The sequence below is a fragment of the Agelaius phoeniceus genome (genome assembly GCF_051311805.1).
Source record: "Agelaius phoeniceus isolate bAgePho1 chromosome W unlocalized genomic scaffold, bAgePho1.hap1 SUPER_W_unloc_1, whole genome shotgun sequence".
Taxonomy (NCBI): Eukaryota; Metazoa; Chordata; class Aves; order Passeriformes; family Icteridae; genus Agelaius; species Agelaius phoeniceus.
The window spans coordinates 1,953,283-1,978,515 of NW_027509866.1; the positions used below are offsets into that span (position 1 = coordinate 1,953,283).

Here is a 25,233-nt window from a genome sequence, read left to right on the forward strand (position 1 = left end):
GAGGCAGCCAGGGCTGGCCATGGCCGGGAACAGGCCCTGAGCCCCGCAGGAGGATGGAGCTGGGCCACAGCCAAACTCAGCCCAGGCCAAAGCTGGGCTCAGCAGCCAGGCCTGCCAACGCATGGGCACAGAGGCTGGCACTGACAAATGTCCTGGGCCCCCTCCCTGCTCTGTCCATGCCACCAAGGGCACAGAGCAGCCTCCTCTCTGGGCCACTTGCCTGTTTGCAATGCCTTGCACAGGCGCTGGCCCTGCCCCACAAGGCCTGGCCTGAGTCCTGCCCCTGCACGCTCAGCCAGGCTGAGATGGACACTGATGGTTTCTGGGCCAGGCTCTCGGAGCCCAGCCCAGCTCCCTGCAAGCTCTGCCAGCTGCCCTGAGCTCTGGGCAGCACCAAGGGCCTCTCTGAGCCCAGCCCAGCCCAGCCGGCTCTGGCCCCACAGCTCTGCTCAGGCCAGGCTGCTCTGGGCACTGGCCCCACGGCCTCAGCCCCTGCCAAGGCCACAGCAGCAGCTGCAGCTGCCACAGGACTCAGCCCCAGCCATGGGGGAAGGTGCTTGGCCAAGGCCAAAGGAGGCTCCCTGGCTGCCCTGCTCCCCTCGGCCTGAGGTGCTGAGAGCTCTGCAGCCCCTGCTGCCATCCCATCTGCCCAGGGCAGCACAAGAGCCCCGGCCTTGGGGCCCTCAAGAGCTGCTCCTGCTCCAGGCCCAGGGCCCATGCCAAAGCTGGGGCAGCAGCCACAAAGCTGTGCCCATTTCTGTTCATTGCTGCTCTCATGGGGATGGATCCTCAGCCACTTCGAGGTTGCTGAAGAATTTTCCTACTCCAGAGGCCTTGTCTTTCTTGAGCTCTTCAGTTCAGGAATTCACTGAAAAAGGAAGCTCATAAACATTTGTTCAAAACGCCTTAAGAAGAAAAGCCCTTGGGAAAAATTTAGGTTTTCAATTCTTCTGTGGCTAATTAGTCAGATTTCAGAAGTATATTCGAGGTGAAATAAAATATTGAAAACAATGCAGAGAGAACTGTTCTGTCCTTTTACCTTCTCCGGTTTATGGATTGATATCAGCAATGTCCAGTTGATATTTATCCCTAGCACCTCCTCATGAAGTTTGAACAGGTATGAAAATCCAGACTGGTATGAAAATCCAGACCCTTCATGGCTTACAATCAATCAGACTTTGTCCCTACCCCCACACCACCATTTCCCTCATCTAATCATCCAATCCCTGCCACTCAGAGCAGCTCAGAAATGGAGTCACATTCAGGGTTGTCCCCACGGCTCAGGGTTGGGGCCTGGTCAGTTCAATCTCTTTATTGCTGACACTGCAATTAGGAAGGGCAGACTTTGGCCTTTTTAGGATGCTGATTTGGGGAGTACCGAATCAGGTACTGATTCTTTTAAGGGAAACAGCCATTAAAAAAAAGGGGTCAAGGAAGGATGGACACCTTTCAAGAAAGTAATCTTAAGGGGGAAGGAACAGTCGGTCCCAGTGTGGCAAATGATGAGCTGGTGAGGAAAATGACTGTCCTGGCTCCACATGGAGCTTTTGTGGGAACTCAGAGGATAAAAGGACCATTAACTCAGAAAGTGTTTAAGGATGTAGTTAGGTTATACAGAAAAAAAAGTTGAGAGGTGAAAGCTGAATTAGAAATTAACCTGGCAGCGTCTTTAAAAAAAAATTAAGTAGTTTTTATATAAAATTTAATAGCAAAAAGGAGGGAGAAGGAGAACCTCTACTCTTTATTGGATAAAGGGGAGAAAATGGTAACTAAAGACAAGGAAATGGCTGAGCTACTTAACACCTTGTTTGTCTCAATTTTCAATATTAGGACAGGTTGTCCTCAGGACAAGTGTTCTCCTGAGCTGGTGGATGGGCACAGGGAGCAGAACAGCCCCCTGGAATCCAGGTGGAAGCAGTTGGGGACCTGCTGAGCCACTCAGGTGCTCACAGGTGTATGGGATCAGATGGGATCCATCCCAGGGGGATGAGGGAGCTGTGGATGAGCTCCCCAAGCTGCTCTCCATCATTTACCATCAGTCCTGGCTCAGCAGGGAGGGCCCAGAGCACTGGAGGTGCCAGTGTGAGCCCATCCCCAGGAAGGGCTGGAAGGAGGAGCTGGGGAACTCCAGGCCTGTCAGCCTGACCTGGGTGCCTGGCAAGGTTATGGAACAGATCACCTTGAGTGCCATCACAGGGCACCCACAGGATGGCCCAGGGATCAGAGCCAGCATGCATTTCAAGAACTGCATTGATGATCTGGATGAGGGGATAGAGTCCATCATCGTCAGCAAATTAGCAGATGATACCAAGCTGGACAGGCTGGATCCAGGGCCCAAATCCAACAAGGTGAGGTTTAACAAGTCCAAGCACCAGGTCCTGCATTTTGGCCACAACAACCCCTGAAGCACTACAGGCTGGGGACAGAGTGGCTGCAGAGCAGCCAGGCAGAAAGGGACCTGCAGGGACTGATGGACAGCAGGCTGGACATGAGGCAGCAGTGTGCCCAGGTGGCCAAGAAGGCCAATGGCTCCTGGCCTGGATCAGGAATGGTGTGGCCAGCAGGAGCAGGGCAGGGCTTCTTACCCTGTGCTGGGGACTGGTTGGGCATAACCTCAAGTGCTGTGTCCAGTTCTGGGCCCCGCAATTTAGGAAGGCCATGGAGGGGCTGGAGCGTGTCCAGAGAAGGGCAACAAGGCTGGGGAGGGATCTGGAACACAAGTCCTGTGAGGAGTGGCTGAGAGAGCTGCTGGGGTTGTTTATCCTGGAGAAGAGGAGGCTCAGGAGAGACAAGGCAGCGCCAGGGCACAGGTTGGACTTGATGATCTCCAAGGCCTTTTCCAAACTTCCTAATTCTGGGATTCCCTGAAACCACCCTTGGAGCAGTTGCAGGATGAGCCCTGGGCCTCCTCTTCAGCAGCTCCAGCAGCCCAGGTCCCTCAGCTTCTCCTGCCAGCCCCAAAGCCCATCCTGTCAGTCCTGCAGAGCCTCTGCAGCTCCTCCTCATTGCCCAGAACAGGGAGCCCCAGAGCCAGACACAGCAGCCCAGATGTGCCCCCCTGGCCTGGGGTGCCTCTGGCAAGGGAGCAGCAGCAGGCACTGCAGGAGCCTGCAGCCAATTCCTGCAGCACTTGTAGGATGATCCTGCTGCCCAAGGGACGTTCCCATGGTGCCAAGTCAGGAACTGCAATGGGGAGTGGGGCCAGAGAGGAAAGGGCAAACAGGGATGGGCTGTTTGCAGGGGAGGGAACCGGGCTGGGCAGTGGGTAGAAATTTGAAGCAGGAAGAGTAAAGAAAGCAAAGGTGAAGCCAAGGAAATGCTCAGGGCAGTTTGGGGGTGGCTGCCAGGCAGCCCTGGCTCTGAGCAACAGTGTCTGCAGTGGCACAGGAAACTCCCAGCTGATGGGAACAAACTTTCTGGCTGAGTGCAGAGGCCAGGACAAAGCTGAGTGGTTTCCCTGGTTTCCCCCAGGCCTTGCTGGCCCCAGGGACTGATGGCATTTGTGCTCCCTCAGGTTCATGTCCCCACAGCAACAGCATGGGGGTGCTGGCCCTGCTGTGTGCAATGCAAACAGGGGCTGCTGAGGCAGTGCTGCCGTGTCTGTGCCTGCAAGGATGGGGCACCTGTGTGAGCTGGGGGAGAGGCCAGGGCTGCAGAGGGGGGATGTTGTTGGCAGCTGCATGAGGACGCTCTGGGACGCTGCCCTGGGCTGTGCAGCGCACTGGGCATGGATCAGCCCCTGCTCTGCTGCTCCTTCCCGTCTGGCCCAGGGCCCTTGCAGAGCCCCAGCCATGCTGTTTGCCCCCAGCCTGCCCACGGCCAGCCTGGGGCTGCTGACGGGGGTTTCTGTGCTGAGCATTGGCCTGGCCATGTTCTTGAGAGAGCCTGGGCAAGGAGCCTGGAGCCCCCAGGGCCTGGCCTGAGGCGTCAGCGCTGCCCCAGCAGTGCCCATGGCCTGTCCCTGCTGCAGCCCCGGCACTGCCACCCCCAGGGCTGTGCCTGGCCCCGAGAGCACTCAGGCCCTGCAGCAACACCAGGGCCACCAGGGCAGCGGGGCAGGGCCACGGCAGCAGCACTGGCAACACCAAGTGCTGCTGCTGCTGCTGCTGCTGGGCACAGCTGCTGGGCCAGCACTGATCTGCCCCAGCTCTGCACACAGACATTGCTGCTGCAGCTCCACAGAAGGCAACAAAAGGGCATCTCTGCAGAAAACTCTGCTAGGGGAGATCCTTTAGCTCCTTTAAAGCCACCGAGAGCACAGCCCCTCATTGACACAGTCTGTGGCCACAGGTAGGTGGAGGGAAACAAAATGAAAAATGGCACAAAGATTGACATTTCTTTGTGGACAAGATTAAAAACCTAAAATAAAAGATACAGAACCTCCAAACTGCAGCCAACGTGTACTATAAAAGATGAGTTTTATTACAAGTGATTTGCAGAAATTGGCCAGCAGTTTAATGTTCCTGAAACCATCGAGTCATCAGTCTCCACACTGCAGCCTTGAGCTCCTGGTTCCTCAGGCTGTAGATGAGGGGGTTCAGGGCTGGAGGCACCACCGAGTACAGAACTGACAGGGCCAGATCCAGGGATGGGGAGGACATGGAGGGGGGCTTCAAGTAGGCAAATGTCCCAGTGCTAATAAACAGGGTGACCACAGCCAGGTGAGGGAGGCAGGTGGAAAAGGCTTTGTGCCGTCCCTGCTCAGAGGGGATCCTCAGCACAGCCCTGAAGATCTGCACATAGGAGAAAACTATGAACACAAAACAACACAATGAAAAACTGCTAGTAACCACAGTGAGCCCCAGTTCCCTGAGGTTTGAGTGTGAGCAGGAGAGCTTGAGGATCTGAGGGATTTCACAGAAGAACTGGCCCAGGGCATTGCCCTTGCAAAGGGGCAGGGAAAATGTATTGGCTGTGAGCATGAGAGCATTTAGGAAGCCACTGGCCCAGGCAGCTGCTGCCATGTGGGCACAAGCTCTGCTGCCCAGGAGGGTCCCGTAGTGCAGGGGTTTGCAGATGGACACGTAGCGGTCGTAGCACATCACGGTCAGGAGATAAAACTCTGTTAGAGCACAGAAAACAAAGAAAAAGACCTGTGCAGCACATGCAGTGTAGGAGATGTTGCTGGTGTCCCAGAGGGAATTGTGCATGGCTTTGGGGACAGTGGTGCAGATGGAGCCCAGGTCAGCGAGGGCCAGGTTGAGCAGGAAGAAGAACATGGGCGTGTGCAGGTGGTGGCCGCAGGCTACGGCGCTGATGATGAGGCCGTTGCCCAGGAGGGCAGCCAGGGAGATGCCCAGCAAGAGGCAGAAGTGCAGGAGCTGCAGCTGCCGCGTGTCTGCCAATGCCAGCAGCAGGAAGTGCCTGATGGAGCTGCTGTTGGACATTTGCTGTGCCTTGGAATAGGGATCTGTAAGAAAAGTAATCATGGAATAGTTGGGTTTGGAGAGGACTTGAAATATCCCAGCACAGGCTGGGGGCACTTTCCCCCCACTGCCTGCCCAGGGCTCTGCTGCCTGGAGCTGTCCCTGCCAGCAGCTGCTTCCCTGTGCCCAGGGCTGGGCCCTGCCAGTGCTGCCAGAGCCCAGCCCAGCCCTGGGGGCTCAGCTCTGCCCTGCAGAGCCCTCCCAGCTCAGGCACTGCCCAGGGGCAGCTCTGGCTCTGCAGGCTCTGATGGCAACGTCAGAGCAACCCTGAGGAGGCTGGAAAAGCAACACTGATGCTGCCTCAAAAGACTGATTTCTTTCACTGAATGGTTTATTCAGAACTCAGATAATTTATTTTCTTTCCTCAGCCTTACCTGAGGGATGAATATCTATGTACACTTTCCCATCCAGGCAACAAAGAGCAGTAGAATGAAAAGCAGGATTTCCCTTTTTATGCAGCCCCTGCCTTGCTGTGCTCCCTATATAATCTAAATTCTGCAGTTCAATGCCATGCTGGGAGCAGTCCTGAACAATGCAGCATCCTCCCCACACAAGGAGAACACTTCCAAGCCTCACCAGCTGTCTCCTCCCACCCAGATCTTGTCCCCCAGTGCTGGGAGCAGCTGCCAGGGCTGGCTGAGAGCTGTCCCTGGCAGGCAGCAGAGTCCCTGCCCCAGCACAGCGCCCTGGGCTGCAGGACCCTGCTCTGCAGGACAGCCCTGGGCACCCCTGGCTGCTCTGCACAAGAGACAAGCAGAGAATGTACTCACAGGCTCTGCAGGCATTGGCATGTTCCAGCTTGAGGAGATGGCTCCAGGAGCTGCAGCTGCATTGTCCTGCAGCCAGAGGTTCCTGTGCCAAGGGCTGGCAGTGATTGTGCCCCAGGCACTTCTCAGCCCCTTCCCAGCCCTGACTGATTGAAGCTCTCTGTGCCTCTGGGCTGTGCCCGCGCTGGCTGCAGGCAGTGCCCCAGCCCTGCTGGGCTGGCACAAGAGCTGCTCATCCAGAGAAATGTGCTTTTGAAGCTCTTCTTGGTGAGCAGGAGCTGCCTCTGTGCCAGGAGCCCAGCCCAGCTCAGCAGCACAGACACAGCACAAGGACTTTAATCAGCCTCTGGGGCTTTGTGCTCAGGCCCTGAGCATCAGTCCCTGAGAGGCAGCTGAAGAAATCTCTACAGAACTCCAAGGCAGAATCCAACTCCAAACTTTCTTGGACTTTTAATGGCTCCCAGAGAGGGACACGACTGAGCAAGTGTCCCCAGGCCCCAGGCAGAGCAGAGAACTGCAGGCAGTGATGACAGGTGGGGACAAAGAGAAGCCAAGTCTTGGTACCCTGGGGCACAGCAGGGTCTGTGCCAGCAAGGGCTGGGAGGAGACACCTTGTCCTGAGGCCCTGGGGCCTCCTGGCACAGCCCCAGCCCCTTGTGCTGCCCTCAGCATCCCCCCCTAGCCCACATCCCAGTGGCCTCAAGGATCTGCTGCAAGGAGTCCCTGGGGAGCCTTGCTCAGCAATGGCCCTGGGGGCTCCTTCATGCTCCCTGCAGGGACTGCAGGTTTTTCAAAGGACTTTGGCTTTGGCTTTTGCCTTGGAGTCTCTGAGAGGTTTGTGCAATCATGCCCTCCAATTATCTGCTTTAACGAGTCCCTGGAGAGCTTTGCACTGACACTCAGTGGGGCTCATTAATGCTTTGAGATACTCAAGGTTTTTAAGGTACTTCATGGATTTAAGAATACTTTTAGGTACTTTCAAGGATTTTCCTTCCTACACTGAGTCTCTGAGAGGTTTTTGTGCCATCCTGGCCTCCAGTTCTCTCCTCCAAGGAGTCCATGAGGAGCCTGTGTTGGGTATCTTCCCCCTTTCTGTTTTACAACAAAGATGGAACTGAAAGTATTTTGTAAGACTTTCTAAAAGCATCCAAACAAACATGGGACAATTAACAATACAACAACAACCACTTAGAGAAATTATAGTCCTCTTTTAGCTAGACCTCATCCAAGCTCTTTAGTCCCCATGTTTGGAAAAGTTTTTTGACCCAGTCTTTGTTTTCCACTTGAAACTTCTTGAACCCTTCCTTCAGTACCTGAATGCTCTTGTGGATTGACTCGCTGTGGCTGGAGAGGTTCATGCAGCACATGCCCTCAGAGTCTACACAGCCATGCCCATGTGCCCAGAGTCAAAACTCTATTGCTGTTCTGCAAGGTGGCGTGTCTGATGGTCTCTGTGTCTGAGAGCAGCCACTCAATGTGAGGGAGGCAGCATTGGTTTGCTTACTTAACAGGCACCCAGGATGGTCCGATTGCCCTAAAGCTTTAGCTGCAGCCACCCAAGGTAGTCCAAACTGGGGCTGCTACCATCTGATACCTGGATTAAAGCTTTCAAAGCCATCTCTTTGATATCATCCAATACTTCTCTGGGGATACCTGCTGCTTGATCATCTGGTAGGCTCTATTGTCCTTCTCCAGCTAGATGGTTGATTGTCAATTCCACCCTTGCCTCATTATTAGCATAGTCTGCTATTAATTGATTTAATAAACACTTCCATCCCCCTTCCCACAGGGTGTATTCTGTAGGTGACAAAAACATGGTCATAATATATTTTAAATCACAGGGAGTTAACACATGTGCTGTAAACATGGCCCTCATTAGGCCATTAAAACAAGCTAAGTCCTTCCTATGGTCTTTAGCTGCCCTACACAGCTCCTTGATTTCCCCATAAACCAATGGCTGACACCTGGAATTCTGCCCCCTTCTTTCATACCATACTGGGGCAACAAGGAATTTTGAGACTATTTGCCAGGCTCCTTCCTTAACTGCTTCTTTCTGGATCCTTTCCTAGGGATCTTCTGGGATTGAGGGGGGTGGTGGCTCTGGGGAGTCCAAACTGTTTTCTGGGGAGGAAGAATAACTTGGAGCAGAAACATTCAGATTAGAAATAGTGTGACAGTTGGACTTAGTATCTTTGATCATGGGGTTATATTGTTGTCAGAGGTTAAGGCAGAGGGCGCTGCCATTTTGTCAGGTGTTGGGGAGGAAGGGCCTTGATTTAGGATGGCGGACTTCCAGGCTGGCCTTCTGGAGCACGGCCCAGGGTGGAGGTGGAATGATTGACAGTGAGGGCGTGACCCGCAGTTGTGGGGGTGGAGTCTGGAGGTTCATTCAGGGCGGAAGGGAAGGCTGTGGTAGCAGGAAGTGGAGGAGCCAAGATGGAGGGAGGATGGTCAGGGGCATCTGGAAAATTTTTAATGATCCACTTCATGATTCATTTTAATTTGTTTTTTAAAGATATTTGGTCATGATCATTGAGAATTATCTTAAAGCATCCATATACACACCTTTCTACTTTGGACATCTGGCTGCAGATTTTTCTCTTTCTCTGCCTTTGCTGGAACAGCCACTGGAACGCCCCAAATCAGTTATGGGATGTGGGTGCATATTGTAAAAACACAGTGGCAAAATGGGCAATAATTGTCCTGCGTTTCCCCATCCCACCTGCAATCCTATGCAGGTGAAACTGTCGTTGTCCCTGCTGATCCTGGGCAAGGTCCCTCGAAGCAATGATGAATCTGCAGGCCCAGCACAATCCACAATCCCGGGGAGCGCTGGCCTATCCATCAGCTAACCCCAGCTGACATGACTGAATGTCAGGGCCCCTGTTCGGGCACCCAAGGTCACAATGAAGCCCTGTGACAAACCTTTCTGGTTCCACAACTTCAGGGCAAGGGTGGTGAAAATGAAAAGGAGCAGATGCTGGGGAAGATGAAACAGGAAAGCCTTATACATATGATGTCCTGGCAAAAAAATTTGAGAATATGGAAACTATAAGTGAGATTAAAATGAAAGCAAGGTTTGAGATACCAAGCCTTAGTTACTGAACAACTGGAAAACAATGATATGGCCGGCTGAAGGTAATCTTCTTTTGAAGAAACAAAACCTTCTGCTTGCAGACAGGTCCAAGGGTCAGAGCAGACCCTACTAGCTTGGCAGAAGGGGTGCAAAGAGTAGTTTTTAGGGTTTAAAATGTAACACAGTATGGTAATGTAATGAGTCTTATAGGCTGTATGTAAATGCTATAAGATTTGTATCTTGTACCAGATTGGTTAGTGAAAATTAGAATATGCAGCACAGAAGAAGATTTCTTGTACTGTAATGGGAACTCCCCTCCTCTTTCCGGCATCCATTTTGGGCGCCTCTTTCGAGCTCCTCTCTCGGGCCTGCTCCGAGCTGTGGCTGGCAGCTCCAAACAAGGCCCCTGCACCCACACCCTTTGCAATAAACCACAAGTTCCAAGACCTGGCTTCAGAGATCTCTCGTCTCCGTCCGTCCCAACTGTCCTACACCCTGACGCTCCTACAAGCAGGATCAATGGAGTTGCCCAAAAAGAACTTCAGTAACAGGGTGAAAAACAATAAACATGGAGAAGTCGAGCACAGTACAAGCGGTGGGTTTCAAAGACCTGAGATAAAGGCGAAGCAACAAAATATACACTTGAGGATAGAACACTCTAGAACAATAACCCTATAGGGGAAACAAGTAACCAATAGGGGAGGAGAACTTGGACAACTTAGCATAACAACTCTAAAGGCTTATGGGGGATCTCTCAAACTCACCCTAAGTTAAACAAATGATTCCCAGGGCTTGAAACTCGCACCCAGTTCTGCTGGGGTAAAATCTGTCTGACTCTGAGTTATAGCCAGGCTAACTCCCACACCGGTGCTTTGCTCTGGTCCCTTGGGACCATGTGGCCCAACAGAGCCACAATGATGTCCTTGGTTCCATGAGGCCCCACAATGTCACAATGGTCCCTTGTACTCTGCAGTGTCACTATGATGCCTTGCATTTCACAAGGCCCCAAAGTATCACAATGGTCTCCATGGTTCTTCAAGGCCCAACAGTGTCACAATGGCCCCATGGATCCATTGTACCCACAGTATCACAATGATCCCCTTGGTTCCACAAGTTCCTAGAGTGTAACAAAGCCCTTTGGCTCCACAACACCACGCAGTGTCACAATGGTCTCCATAGAAGGAAACAAGTGAGCCCCAGTGGTGCAGCACAGTCACCAGAGAGGCAGTCACCAGAGGCCAAGGCTGGCCAGACTTGACTGTATTGGTAGATTTTTTTGGAGAGTAACTCTTGAATATACATAATTTTAAAGGTGGAATCATAATTTCAGCCATGTGAGCCTAGACAAGAAAGACAGTTCTTTTCCATAGGAATAAAAGCACAGAGCCCCAGTGCTTCATGGTCAGATGGGAAGTGGCCCTTGACATGCCAAATTCAGTGGGACCTGTCAGACAGCCCCCAGGAGGCCAAGCCAGGCAGACCTGTTCCATGTCCCCTTGATTTCATGGGTGCCCACACTGTCACAGTGTAATCCTTGATTCCATGAGCTCTGGCAATGTCACAATGGCTTCTTCGTTTCATGAGCCCCAACAGAGTCACAAGGGTCCATTGGCCCCACGCAGCCCCGCTGTGAAACAATGGCTCCTTGTTTCTATTTTAAATCAATCACAATCAAACCTCAGTTTGATCATTGATCCTTGCTTCCATAGGGCCCATGATTTGCACAATGGTCTCCTTGATTCCATGATTCCTGGATTCCACAGTCTCACCATCGTTTCCTTGGATCTCCATTGTCACAACTGGCACATGGCTCCATGAGGTTCCGTAGTGTCACCGTGGTCGCTGTCAGAGGCTGGATGAGATCCATGTCCCGAGACACCTTGGGATGCTCGGAATGCCCGTGTGGGGCCAGGGCCGGGTCAGGCCTTGGTTTGTGGTGGGACTGAGCCCCGCCCCCAGCCCTGGCCTGGCAGAGCTGCCAATCACACAGCAGGGGGCGGTGCTAACCCAGCTCTGATTGGCTGAGTTGTCAATCAATCAATCACACACCAGCAGCTGCTGCCTACCCTGTCTCTGATTGGACAAGCAACTGGCAGTCCCACCCCAGGGGCAGGGCCATGAAGGCCCAGGGGGTTAAAAGCCAGAGCACGAGGCCGGCCCAGGGTCTGGCTCCTGCCTTCTGTTGGGGTTTCTCTGTTGGTGATGCTGGAACCTGAGCAGTTGGTACCCATGTGTGTGCCTTTCTACGGATCTTCTGTCTTTCTCTTGTTCCCTATTTCTTCTCCTTCTAATCCTAGTTACCTGGAACATTTTTGGGTAACATCACATGTTAAGGGTTAAAGGATTTTACATTAAATGTGTGGGAATCCAGGGCACAGGAATATTTCTCTGTCTGCTCTCAGGCATCCTGTCCCCCAGAGAAACACTGCCTTTAACCTTCACCCATGGAGAGGACTTTCAGGGCTTTGAGACAGATTAGAATTGACCAAAGTGTAAAATAGGTAATACAGAGTACTATACTATGTCCCTTGGGTGAGAAATTTAGGTTTTAGGATTTTTAGTATGGTCTAGATAGGAAGCAAGATGCAGGAATTGGGGTGTAGTCCCTGTCTTCTTCACCTACTCCATTTTTTGCAGTGTTGGTGGCACAGGGTGATTGGCCAAGGAAAGCACAGTGCAGAGGTTATGTGGACAGTCAAGGGATGAGTTATTGGTCGATAAGTAGAAATAATGTAGGTTTTAAGAATTAATTGGATGAGAAAACTTTAAAAGATCTTGAAACTGTACATTTTAGGGCCATTTTGAGGTGTTTCCCCAGCGTGCTGAGCCTGGTGTGCACAGCAATGCAAAACTTTAGATAAGATAACCATAAACAAGAAGCTGAAGTCTGAAAAAGTCCCGTGCGTCTCCTTTTACCTGGCACAGAACTGCTACTGGAAGGTTTCCCTCATCCATGGAGCGCCCAGAAAGGCCCAACATAAAACAAACCTCAATGACTGGTGCCCCAACAATGTTTGTAATAAGTTGGCTTTTTTCCATAAAGTTGTTAACTGAAGGGAGTTGTCTTACTTGGCCAATCATTTGAAATGTGTTGATTAAATGACCAATGATGTCCACCTGTAGAAAACCAAGATATAAAGGAAGAGGAATAAAAAAAATGGGTGGCTTTTAGCCCTTAGCCTTCTGATCTGGGTCTGTGTCATCTCTGATTCAATGGTGAAATCTGGGGATCTGTGGGGGCTATTGGGGATTCTTTCTGCACCTCGTGACCCAACAGGAGCTTCTCTAATAAACTTTGCCTGAAGCTCCCACTGTGCCCATGGCAGGAACCCCTGTGAGTGTCTGGGACATCCCGGCTCTTTGGCGGCCTGAGGACTCCTGGGATGTCACCGTGGAGCCCCCGTGAGTGCCTGTGACAGATGGGTGCCTTTGCAGCCCAAGGTGCCCTGGGATGTCACCATGGGATGGCTGTGACTGCCTCTGACCACAGGGCTCTTTACCATCCCCAGAAAGCCCTGGGAGGTCTCCATGGAGCCCCTGTCTCTGCCTGTGACATTGCAGCTCTGGAACAGCCTGGAGACTCTTGGAAAGTCCCCATGGAACCCCTCTGAGTGACTGTGACAAATCTGATCCTTAGCAGGCAACCATCACCAGCCCGCTGTTGCTATGGTCAGTTTCCATGGCAACCATCCCCAGCCCCCTGTTGCTATGGTGGGTTTCCATGGCAACCATCACCAGCCCCCTGTTGCTATGGTCAGTTTCCATGGCAACCATCACAGCCCCCTGTTGCTATGCTCAGTCCCTTGGCAGCTCCATGGAGACCCCATGCCAGGGGTGGTTGCCATGGACACCAGCTCAGGCCTGCAGCCAGAGCCCGTTGCCATGGCAACCATTGGCAGCCCCATCCCCAGGCTGATGGGATCCCAGAAGCACAGAATCGGCTGAGCTGGGAGGGACCCATCAGGATCCTCCAGTGCAGCTGCTGGCCCTGCACAGGACACCCCAACAATGCCAGCCTGGGCCTGGCAGCGCTGGCCAAACGCTGCTGCAGCTCAGAGAGCCCTGGAGCTGGGACCCTTCCCTGGGGAGCCTGGCCAGGGCCCCAGCAGCCTTTGGCCAAAAACCTTTTCCTGACATCCAAGCTGAGCCTGCCCCGACTCAGCTGCAGCCGCTCCTTCCTCTCCTGTCCCTGGGCACCAGAGGGAAGAGGTTCCCACAGCCCCAGCCAGGGACCCACTCCCAAGGCTGCTGCCATGGCCACCAGGGCTGGCACCAGCTGGGATGCTCGGTTTCCACGGGCCGGGCTTCAGCAATGGGATTCCCCAATTTCCTGCTCCCGCTAAAACCGCGCTGCCCTCGCTGCCCTCCCGCCTCCCATGGAAAGCACAAAAGGCAAAGATCCCGGGCTGGGATAAGAACAATTTATTGGGAACAGCAACCAGATAAGGAACAAACCGGAATAAAAACAATATTGTCAACAGAAAGGATAAGTAAAACTATTTACAGGGAAAAATACAACATCAACAACAGTCTGCCTGGCCACGTATTTCCTCCTGTCTGGAAAGGACACCCTTCTCCTCAGGGGGAGAGAGTCCCTTTCCTGCCCCTGGCAATGAACTGAGGTAGGAGTGCATGTAATGACATGGCCATGGTCAGTCCCTCATGTTCTTCCATCCCACATCAGGTCATTGGCAGGGGCAGGAAAAGGGACAGGTGTCTTCCCAGCATGGATCACGGGGAACATGGATCACCAGGGCTCTTCCCAATGTGTATTCTCCCATGGGGGATGAAGCTGGAGTGGTGCATGAAGCTGCTCCTGCAATCGAGGCATTTGCAGGCCTTCCCTTACTGGTGGCTCCGTTGGTGTTTTGTCAAATGAGAGCTGCTGGTGAAGCTCTTCCCACACTGGGGACACTCGTAGGGCCTCTCCCCAGTGTGGATGCGTTGGTGGATGAAGAGGTCAGAGCGGCAGCTGGAGCCCTTCCCACACTCCCCACACTCATAGGGCCATTCCGCAGTGTGGATCATCTGGTGGCTGATCAGGGTGCTGCTCTGCCTGAAGCTCTTCCCACACTCCAAGCACTTGTGGGGCTTCTCCCCATTGTGAAGCTGCTCATGGACCACCAGCTCTGAGCTCTTGCTGAAGCTCTGTCCACCTTCCTGGCACAAGGTGGGTCTTTCCTCCTCAGAGCACCCTGGGCTTGGTTTGGAGCCCCTCCTCCTGTGGGATCTCTGGGGATTTTCCTCTATGTCAGAATTCTGCACCATGGAGCCACTCAAAATGGCCTCTTCCACATGGTTCTGTTTTGGGGATTTGTCCTCCCTGGTCTCCATCCTCAGCTTCTTCCCTGGGGGAGGAAGGACAAGGAGAGGATGGGATTTGCCTCCATGCCAGAGGGAAGGGGAAGGAGATCCCCCCAGTGCATCCCCAGCAGGACAGGGTTGGCAGCAGGGTTGTCCTGCAGCCGGGGGCTGTGCTGGGCTGGGAGATGGAGCAGGAGAGAGGGGGAAAGGGGCATTGACTTCCTCCTCACCTGCCTGGTTATCCCAGGGCTCCTTCCTCTTCCTCGCAGCATCCTCCTCCATCCAGTCAAGGTTTGGGAATGGGAAATCCTGTTCTGGGAACCAAACAAAGGGTGCACACATCGTCTTTTTACAGGATTTAAGGCAAACCTGGGGGAGAGTTTAAACCAGAATTACAATTTAATAAGAAAATGAAGATCAAGGCAATGATGCAGAAACACTGCCCTAAACTGACAGAGTCAGGATATAACCTGACACCCTGCTGGTCAGGGTGGTGGCAGCAGTCCCATTAAATGGTGGCTGCAGTCCTGTTGGAGAGATGAACGTGATTCTGTCGAGGCAGTGATCCTGTAGAAGGGTCTGGTCTTCCTCTGAAGGTCCAGGGGTGGTTCTGGAGCTCTCGTCCTCTGGGAATCCAGTAGGCAAGCTGCTCCTGGTGTTGCAAGGCTCACCTTATATGCAGGTAGGAATGCTTGGATCCTCCCCCTGGGCGGAGCATCCCACAATGGGATGATGGAATTTTATCAGCCCTGCAGTGACACTCAATGGCCCATTCCCAGAAGATCTCTCCCCTGGAGGGCATTATCAGGGCTGAGTCATGGAAGAGATCAAGAACACTGCCCCACCTGTTGATAGCAGTTGATGAAGATGGGCATTGAAAACATGCATTTGGTTCCATCTTACACTGCAGCCTGGAACAGTGGGGGAATCCCTGCTCAGGGGGTGAACAACACCCCCCTTACCCAAACTGGCTCAGGTGTGAAACCCCCACCCTGGGAAGGCCACACACACAGGGGACAATGTCACACTTGCCCTGCCCCAGGGGAGGTCTCTGTCCCTGTCACTGCCTTGCTGTCCCTCCCCTTTTTTCTTTCTTTCCAACTCTCTCTCTACCTCCCATTTACTGTTTAATAAAATCCACCTTGGATTTGGTCTTGTTAGCACCTTAATTGAGGTGGAGGCGTCTCTCCGTAAATTTTCTTATCCAGATTGTGAGATTATTTTGGCACAGTGAGTTTAGGGCACTGTTCTCTGACCCCAGGTGCCTTTGACAACAGCATGGTTCCCTTCACTGAGGAGGTTGTGGCTCTTTCTGGAAGAACTCTCAGAAACTTGTACACAGTCCCTCCTTCCTCTTGGGGAACTTATGGAAGAACTGATGAGGAAAATGGCTGTTGTGGGTGGCCAGTGAAAAAGAAAATATTTTGTTGTCCTTCCTTGAAAAGTTTGTTAAAATCACTTTTTTGTGGAGGAAAGGGAGCAAATGATACCAGCGAGACTGACAGGGTTCATCCACCCCATGGTGAGGAAGACAAGGCTGCTAAAAGTCCCAGAGGAAGCCCAGCTCAAGTAGTTAAATTCCCAAATAACTCCAACCAGGGGTCTCCGGGAGGATTTTTTTGGAGAGTGTTTGGAGCGAGCAAAGGGGAGGAAGAAGAAGCCGCAGTTTGTTTTCATACACTGCACTCACTCCTCCACATTCCGGCTCCTGGATGGACAGAGAGCGGGACAGAGCTCTCCTTTGCTTTTAGTTAGTTTTTAGCTCTCTGAGGCAGAGAAGTTCCTCCAAATGTGTTTTTTCTTTTTCTTTGGAGCTGTTTAAACCTGCTCTGGACTGAACACCCAGAACACCACCGGCAGCTCCCACCTGTGACCCACCGGGCTGAGCCTGGGCCGGGGCCTTTCCAGTGCTGGAGGGACTGATAAGAGACTGATAAGAGACTAAGTGAGCCGAGCTAAAGCCCAAGGAGAGACTTGCAGAGTTTGTCATCTCTTTTGGAGCAGCAGGAGGTTTTATTGCTTAATATTGTTCAATTTTTGTGCTGGTGAATGCTTTGCCTGTTAAATAAAAAGTTTATTTCCACTTTTCTCCAAGGAAATATTTTCCCAAACTGACCGTGGGAGGGGCTGCTGAATCTGCATTCTTGAGGAAACTCCTTTTGGAGGTTTTCAACCAAATTTGCCCTAAACCAGGACAGGGTGGTGGAAAGAAGGGGGAAGCCCAAGTGGCTGGATTGAAAGGAGGCTGGAGAGGGGGACCCTGGGACTCCAGAATCCCTAAGCAGGATCCTGGAGAGGGGGGATCCCCAGGACCCATGGCATCCCTAGTCCTGAGATGGGGGACCACCAGAACCCCAGAGGGATGAGACTGGAAATGGGAAACTCCTGGTGGCTTTTTTTTTTATTCACTCTTGATTTTTGAAGGTTTTTATGGACATCAGGTGACTTCTAGAGATGGACTTGGGCAAGAGGAATCCCCAACCCAAGGCATTCACACCTTGTTTCTCCCCAAATCAGTATTTTCCCCAAACCTTCCCACACTGACATCCCCTCCTCTCCTTCTCTGGGTGAGCTCAGTCCCAAACCTGACCCTGATCCTGGTCTCAATCTCACTCCATGTTCAGACACACTCACTGTTCTGTATTAAATCCCATCCTAGTCCCAGACTCATCTAGCCCCAGACCCAATCCCAACCCCAGCCCTAAAGCCAATCCCATGTCTAGACTTAACCCCAATCCCAGCTCTAATCCAAATCTCAGCCCCAACTCTAAGCCCAGCCCCAATTCCAGCCCCTTCCTAAATCCTCAGCCCCAAACCAAATCCCAGGTTCAGCCCTTCTGGGGCTTTGGGGGTGTCTCTGTCCCTGTGAGCCCGGTGATGTTTGGGTGGGGTCCCAGCAGGGCTGAGAGGGACAGAGACCCCCCCAGGCTCCCCAGGGGTGAGAAGGTGGCAGAGCCCCCCCAGCCCCGAGCAGCCTCAGCGGTGAGAGGGACACAGAGCCCCTGGTGCCCAGCCCTGCACAGGCATTGCCTGAGGCCAGAGGGATGGAGACCCCCCCGAGCATCCCCCAGGGCCAGGGGACAGAGAGCCCCGAGCATCCCCTGGGCTGAGAGGGACAGAGACTGCCCCGAGCACCCCCTGGCACAGGGGAGAGAGGGAGGGAGACCCCCCCAGGCATTCCCTGGGGTGAGAATGATGGAGACCCCTGGGGAATGGCCTGGGATGACAGGGACACCCCTGGGGAATGGCCTGGGGTGAGAGGGACAGGGACAACCCTGGGGAATGGCCTGGGGTGACAGGGACAGGGACACCCCCTGGGGAATGGCCTCGGGTGACAGGGACAGGGACAAACCCCCCAAGCCCCTCCCCAGCATTCCCCAGGTCAAGAGGCACAGAGATCCCTTGAGCGTTCCCTGGGCACTGGACAAAGTAAAATTGTTTCTCGTCAGAAATCAAACTTAACCCTACAGAAAATGCCTTGAAGTTGCTCTTCCCCAAGGACAATTGTGATGGAAATGCAAACAAATCCCAAACATTAATAAACTGACAGTACAAGCAATTTTGTGGCAATTGCAAGTTTCATTGGTTCCTGCACAGCTCCAGCTCAGCTGCTGGCACATTCTGATAAAAAAAAAGTAGAAATTCAGCCCAATATAGATTATGAAAAGGAAGGGAAAGCTCTGTGTAGCTGTCACAAAGGGGACAGGGACAATGAGAAAAATGATTCTCACATTTGGCAAAGAACCCAAGCCTGGGAATTCAGGAGTTATTTGGGAATTTAGCAACTTGAGCTGGGCTTCTTGTGAGACTTTTAGCAGCCTTGTGTTCCTCACCATGGGGTGAATGAACCTTGACAGTCTCCATGGTATCTTTTGCTCCCTTTCCTCCAGTGATTTTAACAAACTCCTCAAGGAAGGACATAAAAATATTTTCTTTACACCGGCCACCCACAACAGCCATTTTCCTCATCAGTTCTCCCATAAGTCGTTCAGACGAAGCTGCGTCCAAGTTTCCAAGAGTTCCTCCAGAGAGAACCACAACCTCCTCAGAGAAGGGAACCATGCTGTTGTCAAAGGCACTTGGGGACAGAGAACAGTGCCCTGAACTCATTGTGCCAAAATAATCTTGCAATCCGGTTAAGAAAATCATAACAGAGATGCCTCTGCCCCAATTAATGTGCAAATGAGACCAAATCCAAGGTGGATTTTATTGAACAGTAAATGTGAGGTAGAGAGAGAGATGGAAAGAAAGAGAAAAGGGGGGGACAGCAAGGGAGTGACAGGGACAGAGACCTCCCCTGGGGCAGGGCAAGTGTGACATTGTCCCCTGTGTGTGTGGCCTTCCCGGGGTGGGGGTTTCACACCTGAGCCAGTTTGGGTAAGGTGGGTGGTGTTCACCCCCTGAGCAGGGATTCCCCCACTGTTTCAGGCTGCAGTGTAAGATGGAACCAAATACATGTTTGCAATCCCCATCTTCATCAACTGCTATAAACAGGTGGGGCAGTGTTCTTGATCTCTTCCATGACTCAGCCCTGATAACGCCCTCCAGGGGAGAGATCTTCTGGGAATGGGCCATTGAGTGTCACTGCAGGGCTGATAAAATTCCATCATCCCATTGTGGGATGCTCCGCCCAGGGGAGGGTCCAAGCATTCCTACCTGGACATAAGCTGAGGCTTGCAGCACCAGGAGCAGCTTGCCTACTGGATTTCCAGAGGACAAGAGCTCCAGAACCACCACTGGACCTTCAGAGGAAGACCAGACCCTTCTACAGGATCACTGCTTGGACAGAATCACGTTCATCTCTCCAACAGGACTGCAGCCACCATTTAATGGGACTGCTGCCACCACCCTGACCAGCAACAGGGTGTCAGGTAATATCCCGACTCTGTCAGTTTAAGGCAATGTTTCTGTATCATTGCCTTGATCTTCATTTTCTTATAAAATTGTAATTCTGGTTTAGACTCTCCCCCAGGTTTTCCTTCAAACCAGAAAAAAAGACAAGGTGTGCACCCTTTGTTTGGTTCCCAGAACAGGATTTCCCATTCCCAAACCTTGACTCAATGGAGAAGGAGGCTGCGAGGAAGAGGAAGGAGCCCTGGGAGCCCCAGGCAGGTGAGGAGGAAGTCAGTGCCCCTTTCCCCCTCTCTCCTGCTCCATCTCCCAGCCCAGCACAGCCCCTGGCTGCAGGACAACCCTGCTGCCAACCCCGTCCTGCCGGGGATGCACTGGGGAGATCTCCTTCCCCTTCCCTCTGGCACGGAGGCAAATCCCATCCTCTCCTTGTCCTTCCTCCCCCAGGGAAGAAGCTGAGGATGGAGACCAGGGAGGGCAAATCCCTGTGGCAGTACCTCATGGAAGAGGCCATTTTGAGTGGCTCCACAGTGCAGAATTCCAACAGGGAGGACAAGTCCCAGAGATCCCACAGGAGAAGGGGCTCCAAACCAAGCCCAGGGTGCTCTGAGGAGGAAAGACCCAGCCTGAGGCAGGAGGGTGGACAGAGCTTCAGCCAGAGCTCAGAGCTGGTGGCCCATGAGCAGCTTCATGATGGGGAGAAGCCCCACAAGTGCTTGGAGTGTGGGAAGAGCTTCAGGCAGAGCAGCACCCTGATCAGCCACCAGATGATCCACACTGGGGAATGGCCCTACAAGTGTGGGGAGTGTGGGAAGGGCTTCAGCTGCAGCTCTGCCCTCATCATCCACCAACGCATCCACACTGGGGAGAGGCCCTACGAGTGTCCTGAGTGTCAGAAGAGGTTTCAGACCAGCTCCACTCACCTCTGCCACGAGCGAATTCACTCAGAGGCGAGGCCCTTCCGCTGCCCTGACTGTGGGAAGGGCTTCAAGCACAACTCCACCCTCATCACCCACCGGCGCATCCATGCTGGGGAGAGGCCCTACGAGTGTCCCCAGTGTGGGAAGAGCTTCACCAGCAGCTCTCATTTGACCAGACACCAACGGAGCCACCAGTAAGTAAAGCCCTGCAAATGCCTCGATTGCAGGAACAACTTCATGAACCAGCTTCATCCCCCATTAGAGGACCCACATTGGGCAGAGTCCTGGGGATCCATGTTCCCCACGATCCATGCTGGGAAGACACCTGTCCCTTTTCCTGCCCATGACATGATGTGGGATTGAAGAACATGAGGGTCTGGCCATGGCTATGATATTACATTCACTCCCACCTCAGGTCATTGCCAGGGGCAGGAAAGGGACTCTCTCTCTCTCTCCCTGAGGAGAAGGGTGTCCTTTCAGATAGGGGAAATTGTGGCTGGGAAGAGACAGTTAGTTGTGTTTAGTTTTCCCTGTCAAAGTTTAATTTATCCCTTCTGTTATCAATGCTGTTTCCGTTCCATTTTTTCCTTATCTCGTTGCTGTTCCCAATAAATTGTTCTTATCCCAGCCCAGGATCTTTGCCTTTTGTGCTTTCCATGGGAGGCGGGAGGGCAGCGAGGGCAGCGCGGTTTTAGCAGGAGCAGGAAATTGGGGAATCCCATTCCTGAAGCCTGGCCCATGGAAACCGAGCATCCCAGCTGGTGCCAGCCCTGGTGTTCATGGCAACCACCCCTGGCATGGGGTCTCCATGGAGCTGCCAAGGGACTGAGCATAGCAACAAGGGGCTGGTGATGGTGGCCATGGAAACTGACTACATCAACAGGGTCCTGGTCATGGTTGCCTGCTAAGGATCAGATTTGTCACAGGCCCTCAGAGGAGTTCCATGGGATCTTTCCAAGAGTCTCCAGGCTGTTCCAGAGCTGGAATGCCACATGCATGGACAGGGGCTCCATGGAGACCTCCCAGGGCTTTCTGGGGATGGTAAAGAGCCCTGTGGTCAGAGGCAGTCACAGCCATGCCATGCTGACATCCCAGGGCACCTTGGGCTGCAAAGGCACCCATCTGTCACAGGCACTCACAGGGGCTCCTCGGTGACATCCCAGGAGTCCCCAGGCTGCCAAAGAGCCGGGATTGCCCAGACACTCACAGGGGTTCCTGTCATGGGCACAGTGGAAGCTTCAGGCAGCTTTTATTAGAGAAGCTCCTCTTGGGTCACGAGGTGCAGAAACGAGCCCCAATAGCCCCCACAGATCCCCAAATGTCTCCATTGAGTCAGAGATGACACAGACTCAGATCAGAAGGCTAAGGGCTAAAAGCCACCCATTTATTCAATCCTCTTCCTTTTGACCTTGATTTTCTACTGGTGGATCTCTTTGGTCATTTAATCAACACATTTCACATGATTGGCTGATAAAGACAACCCCCTTCAGTAAACAACTTTATGGAAAAAACAACCTATTTCAGACACCACCTGTCGATAATTTACAATTCTTTCTCTCCAGCTTCCTAATGGTTCCCAATCTAATTAATGGGAAAACTCTCTTGCTTTCTGTGTCTCTGACCAGACTCTCATATTCACAGAAAAATACCCCCAAGGACCTCCAGGCTTTGTAATCTCCTTCTGTGAGAGGAGCCTTGGAGCAGCTGGCTCCAATCCCAGCCTCAGACTTTTACAGAGTTCATGGGTAAAGAATTATCAAGGTGAAATTTAACCTTTAGCATTTGTCCCACAGGATTAAGGATGACAAAGCATATAGATTTGTAAAAAATTTCTATTATCTATTATGGTAAAAATTAGACAGAATTATCTTAATCAGAAATATTTAGTCCAAGGAATAAGAGCTGTAACCTATTATATTATATTATGTTATATTATATTGTATTATATTATATTATATTAATTTATAGAAAGCACTCAGAAGGGATTTCAAAGCAATTTTATTAAAGAAAAAGAAGCTGTTTTTAAGGAGAGATTGATGTCACTCCCACAGACCAATGACCACGGGCAAATCCCTTTGGCTCAGCCTGAAGCAGTGACCTTGAAGGGTGTCCCGATGGGAGGAATCTCCACACCCCCCAGGAAGGGAAATATCAGGGGATGCTGCCATTAAAATTTGAGATGGGGCTTTTCTAGTCTGAGGTGCTGCCCTGTCAGTCAGGTGTGCCCAGGCTGGGCCAGCTCAGCAGCTCTGCAGAAGCTCTCAGTGGTGTCACTTGGTTGTTCCTTGCTCTGGGGATTTTCCAGCACTGTCACAGCTTCAGCTCCCTCTGAGGATGTTGAGCTTTGGGATGGAGGAGTCAGGCTGGTTTCTGCAATATTCACCCCAAAAGCAGCATGACCCCTCCCCTCCTTCATTTCCCACTGGGGGCTTTGCAAACAGGGCCTTGCTGGAGCTGTTGGAGGCCATTGCAGGCAGAGCCTCCTGCTCCAGCAGGAACTGCCTTTCCTGTGCCATCAGCAGGGCAGGTCCCGCTGCAGGAAAAGCCCCAGGCCAGCCCCAGCACAGCGAAGGCCTCGGGCACAAGGGCAGAGTGCCGTGCTGGGAGCTGTGCCAGGGAGAGCCTGAGGCACCAAAGGCACCTTGGCAGCAGCAGCTGCTTGCAGCCCATGGCCAGAAGCCTCCCTTTGGCAGCCCGGCCTGGTGGCCACCACTGCAGAGCTGCTGCCTCAGGGCTCATTCCTGGCTGGCCTCTGAAAAGCCACTGCTGCTCCAGGAGCCTGACTGGGAAGCCATTGGCCCAGCACCCTGGGGACAAGATATCAATGACAAAACTCTTCATGCCAGCAGAGCCAAGGCAGGGGCAGAGGAAAGGGCAGAGCCAGGCCCAGGGGACAGGGCTGCCATGGTGATGGCTGTGAGGGCACTGCCCCTGCAGCAGCCTGGCTGCCCTCAGCAGACATTCTGGCCAGAAGCGTTGTGAGGGCACCCAGCACATCAGAGAACCCACACTACAGGAATTCTGTCCTTGGGGAGGGCAGGGGGTTTCAGAAGAGCAGGTTGGACAAAGCTCATGCTCTTGGACCATTCCTGGGATGGGGCATCCACTTCTTTGGAATAACTGTTGCAGTTTTGTGCCGCTCTTATAATTCTAAAATTTTTCCTCTTTCTAACAAATGTAAATCTGCCCTAATTCAGTTTAGAGATATTGACCCTTCTTCCGCCACTGCAAGATTTGGGAGAAAATACCTTTGACCACAATTTTTCCATTTTCACAGACCTTATTTTTTTTCCAAAAATCTCCCACAATGGGGTTTGGAGGCCTCATCACAAAACCAGCAGGGAGAGGCTGAGGGCTCTGTGCTCAGTGGGGTGGAGACTGAGGACAGAACAGGAATAGCCTGGGCAGGATTGGAGGGTGGTTTGAGAGGGGCTGGAGCTTTTCTTCCTAGTGGGAATGAGCCTGAAGAAGACATAATAGCACCAAAGGCAGCTGGGGAGGCGCAGAGTGGACACCAGGAGAAAGGAATTTCCTTGCCAGGGCAGGGCTGTGGTGCAGCACGTCCCCCAGCAGGAGCCTGGAGCAGCCCAAGGCTTTGTGTGGGCAGGCAGAGGCAGGCAGGAGGCAGAGCTGTCAGCAAAGGAAGGGGCCAGCCAGGTGGGGCAGCTGGGGGATGCCCACAGCCTGCAGGGACAGAGGCGCAGGTTTGCTCAGCACCAGAGACACCTTTGCCTTGCTTGTCCCCACCTGTCATCACTGCCACCAGTGTTCTGCTCTACCTGGAACCTGGGGACATTTTCTCAGTTGTGTCCCTCAGAAGGATCTATTTAAAGTATGAGAAATTTCATTGTTTCAGCCTCTTTTTGAGTCCCTGAGAAGTTCTTTGAGCCCACTCTGAGGGACTGAGTCTGATGCAAAGAGCACCAAAGCCCCAGAGGGTCATTACAGTCCTTGTGCTGTGTCTGTGCTGCTGAGCTGGGCCAGGCTCCTGGCCCAGAGGCAGCTCCTGGCAAGGGCAGCAGAGCTGCAGAGAGACAGCTCTGGCCAGGAGCAGCTCCTGTGCACAGTCCAGCAGGGCTGGGGCACTGCCAGGGCCGCTCAGGGACACCAGCAGGGCACAGACAGAGCTCCCAGGGGCTCAGCACTGGCAGGGGCTGTGGCATGTCCCAGAGGGGGCTGTGTCACAGCAGCTCCTCTGTGGCTGTGTCATGGAGGCACAGAGCAGCTGTGATGTCAGCAAGGGGCTGTGTGACAGCACAGAGTGGGCTGTGTGAGGTCACAGATTGGGCTATGACATCACAGAGCTTGTTTCGTGAGGTCATCGAGCACCTACAGCATCATAGAGGGGAATATGTGACACCACAGAGCAGGCTGTATGATATCATGAAGCAGGTTGTGAGGTCAAAGTGTGGGCTGCGACATTACAGAGTAGCAGTACGACATCACAGAGAGGGCTTTGTGGCATCAATTAGGGGGTTGTGACATCACACAGCTGTCTGTGACATCACAGTGTGAGGCCATAGAGCAGACTCTGCCATCATAGAGTGTGGATCAGTGACATCAGAAAGTGGGTTGTGACATCACTGGGTGGGTGTGTAATATCATAGAGCAGGCTGTGACATCACAGAGACTTCTGTGACATCACAGAGCAGTTGTATCACATCATAGGGTGACATCTCATAGTTGACTGTGTGACACCACAGGGCAGCTCTGTGACATCACAGTTGGCTGTGTGACATCACAGTGGCAGTGTGAGGTCACTGGGGAGGTCACTCTGCCCCGTCCCCCCTCACAGTTCCCCCCAGAGCAGTCCAACCCTGCTCGTGCACAGCGGGGTCCCCTGTCCCCCTGGGTCCCCCCGCCCCCGGCGCCGCAGCCTCCCCCAGAGG

The 25,233-nt window shown here is 52.9% G+C and overlaps 1 pseudogene; it reads left to right on the plus strand.

Annotated features, from left to right (window-relative positions):
* The window catches only part of LOC143692434 (uncharacterized), an 82,497-nt pseudogene extending 61,955 nt beyond the window's left edge, over positions 1-20,542 (plus strand).
* The last annotated feature ends 4,691 nt before the right edge of the window (positions 20,543-25,233 follow it).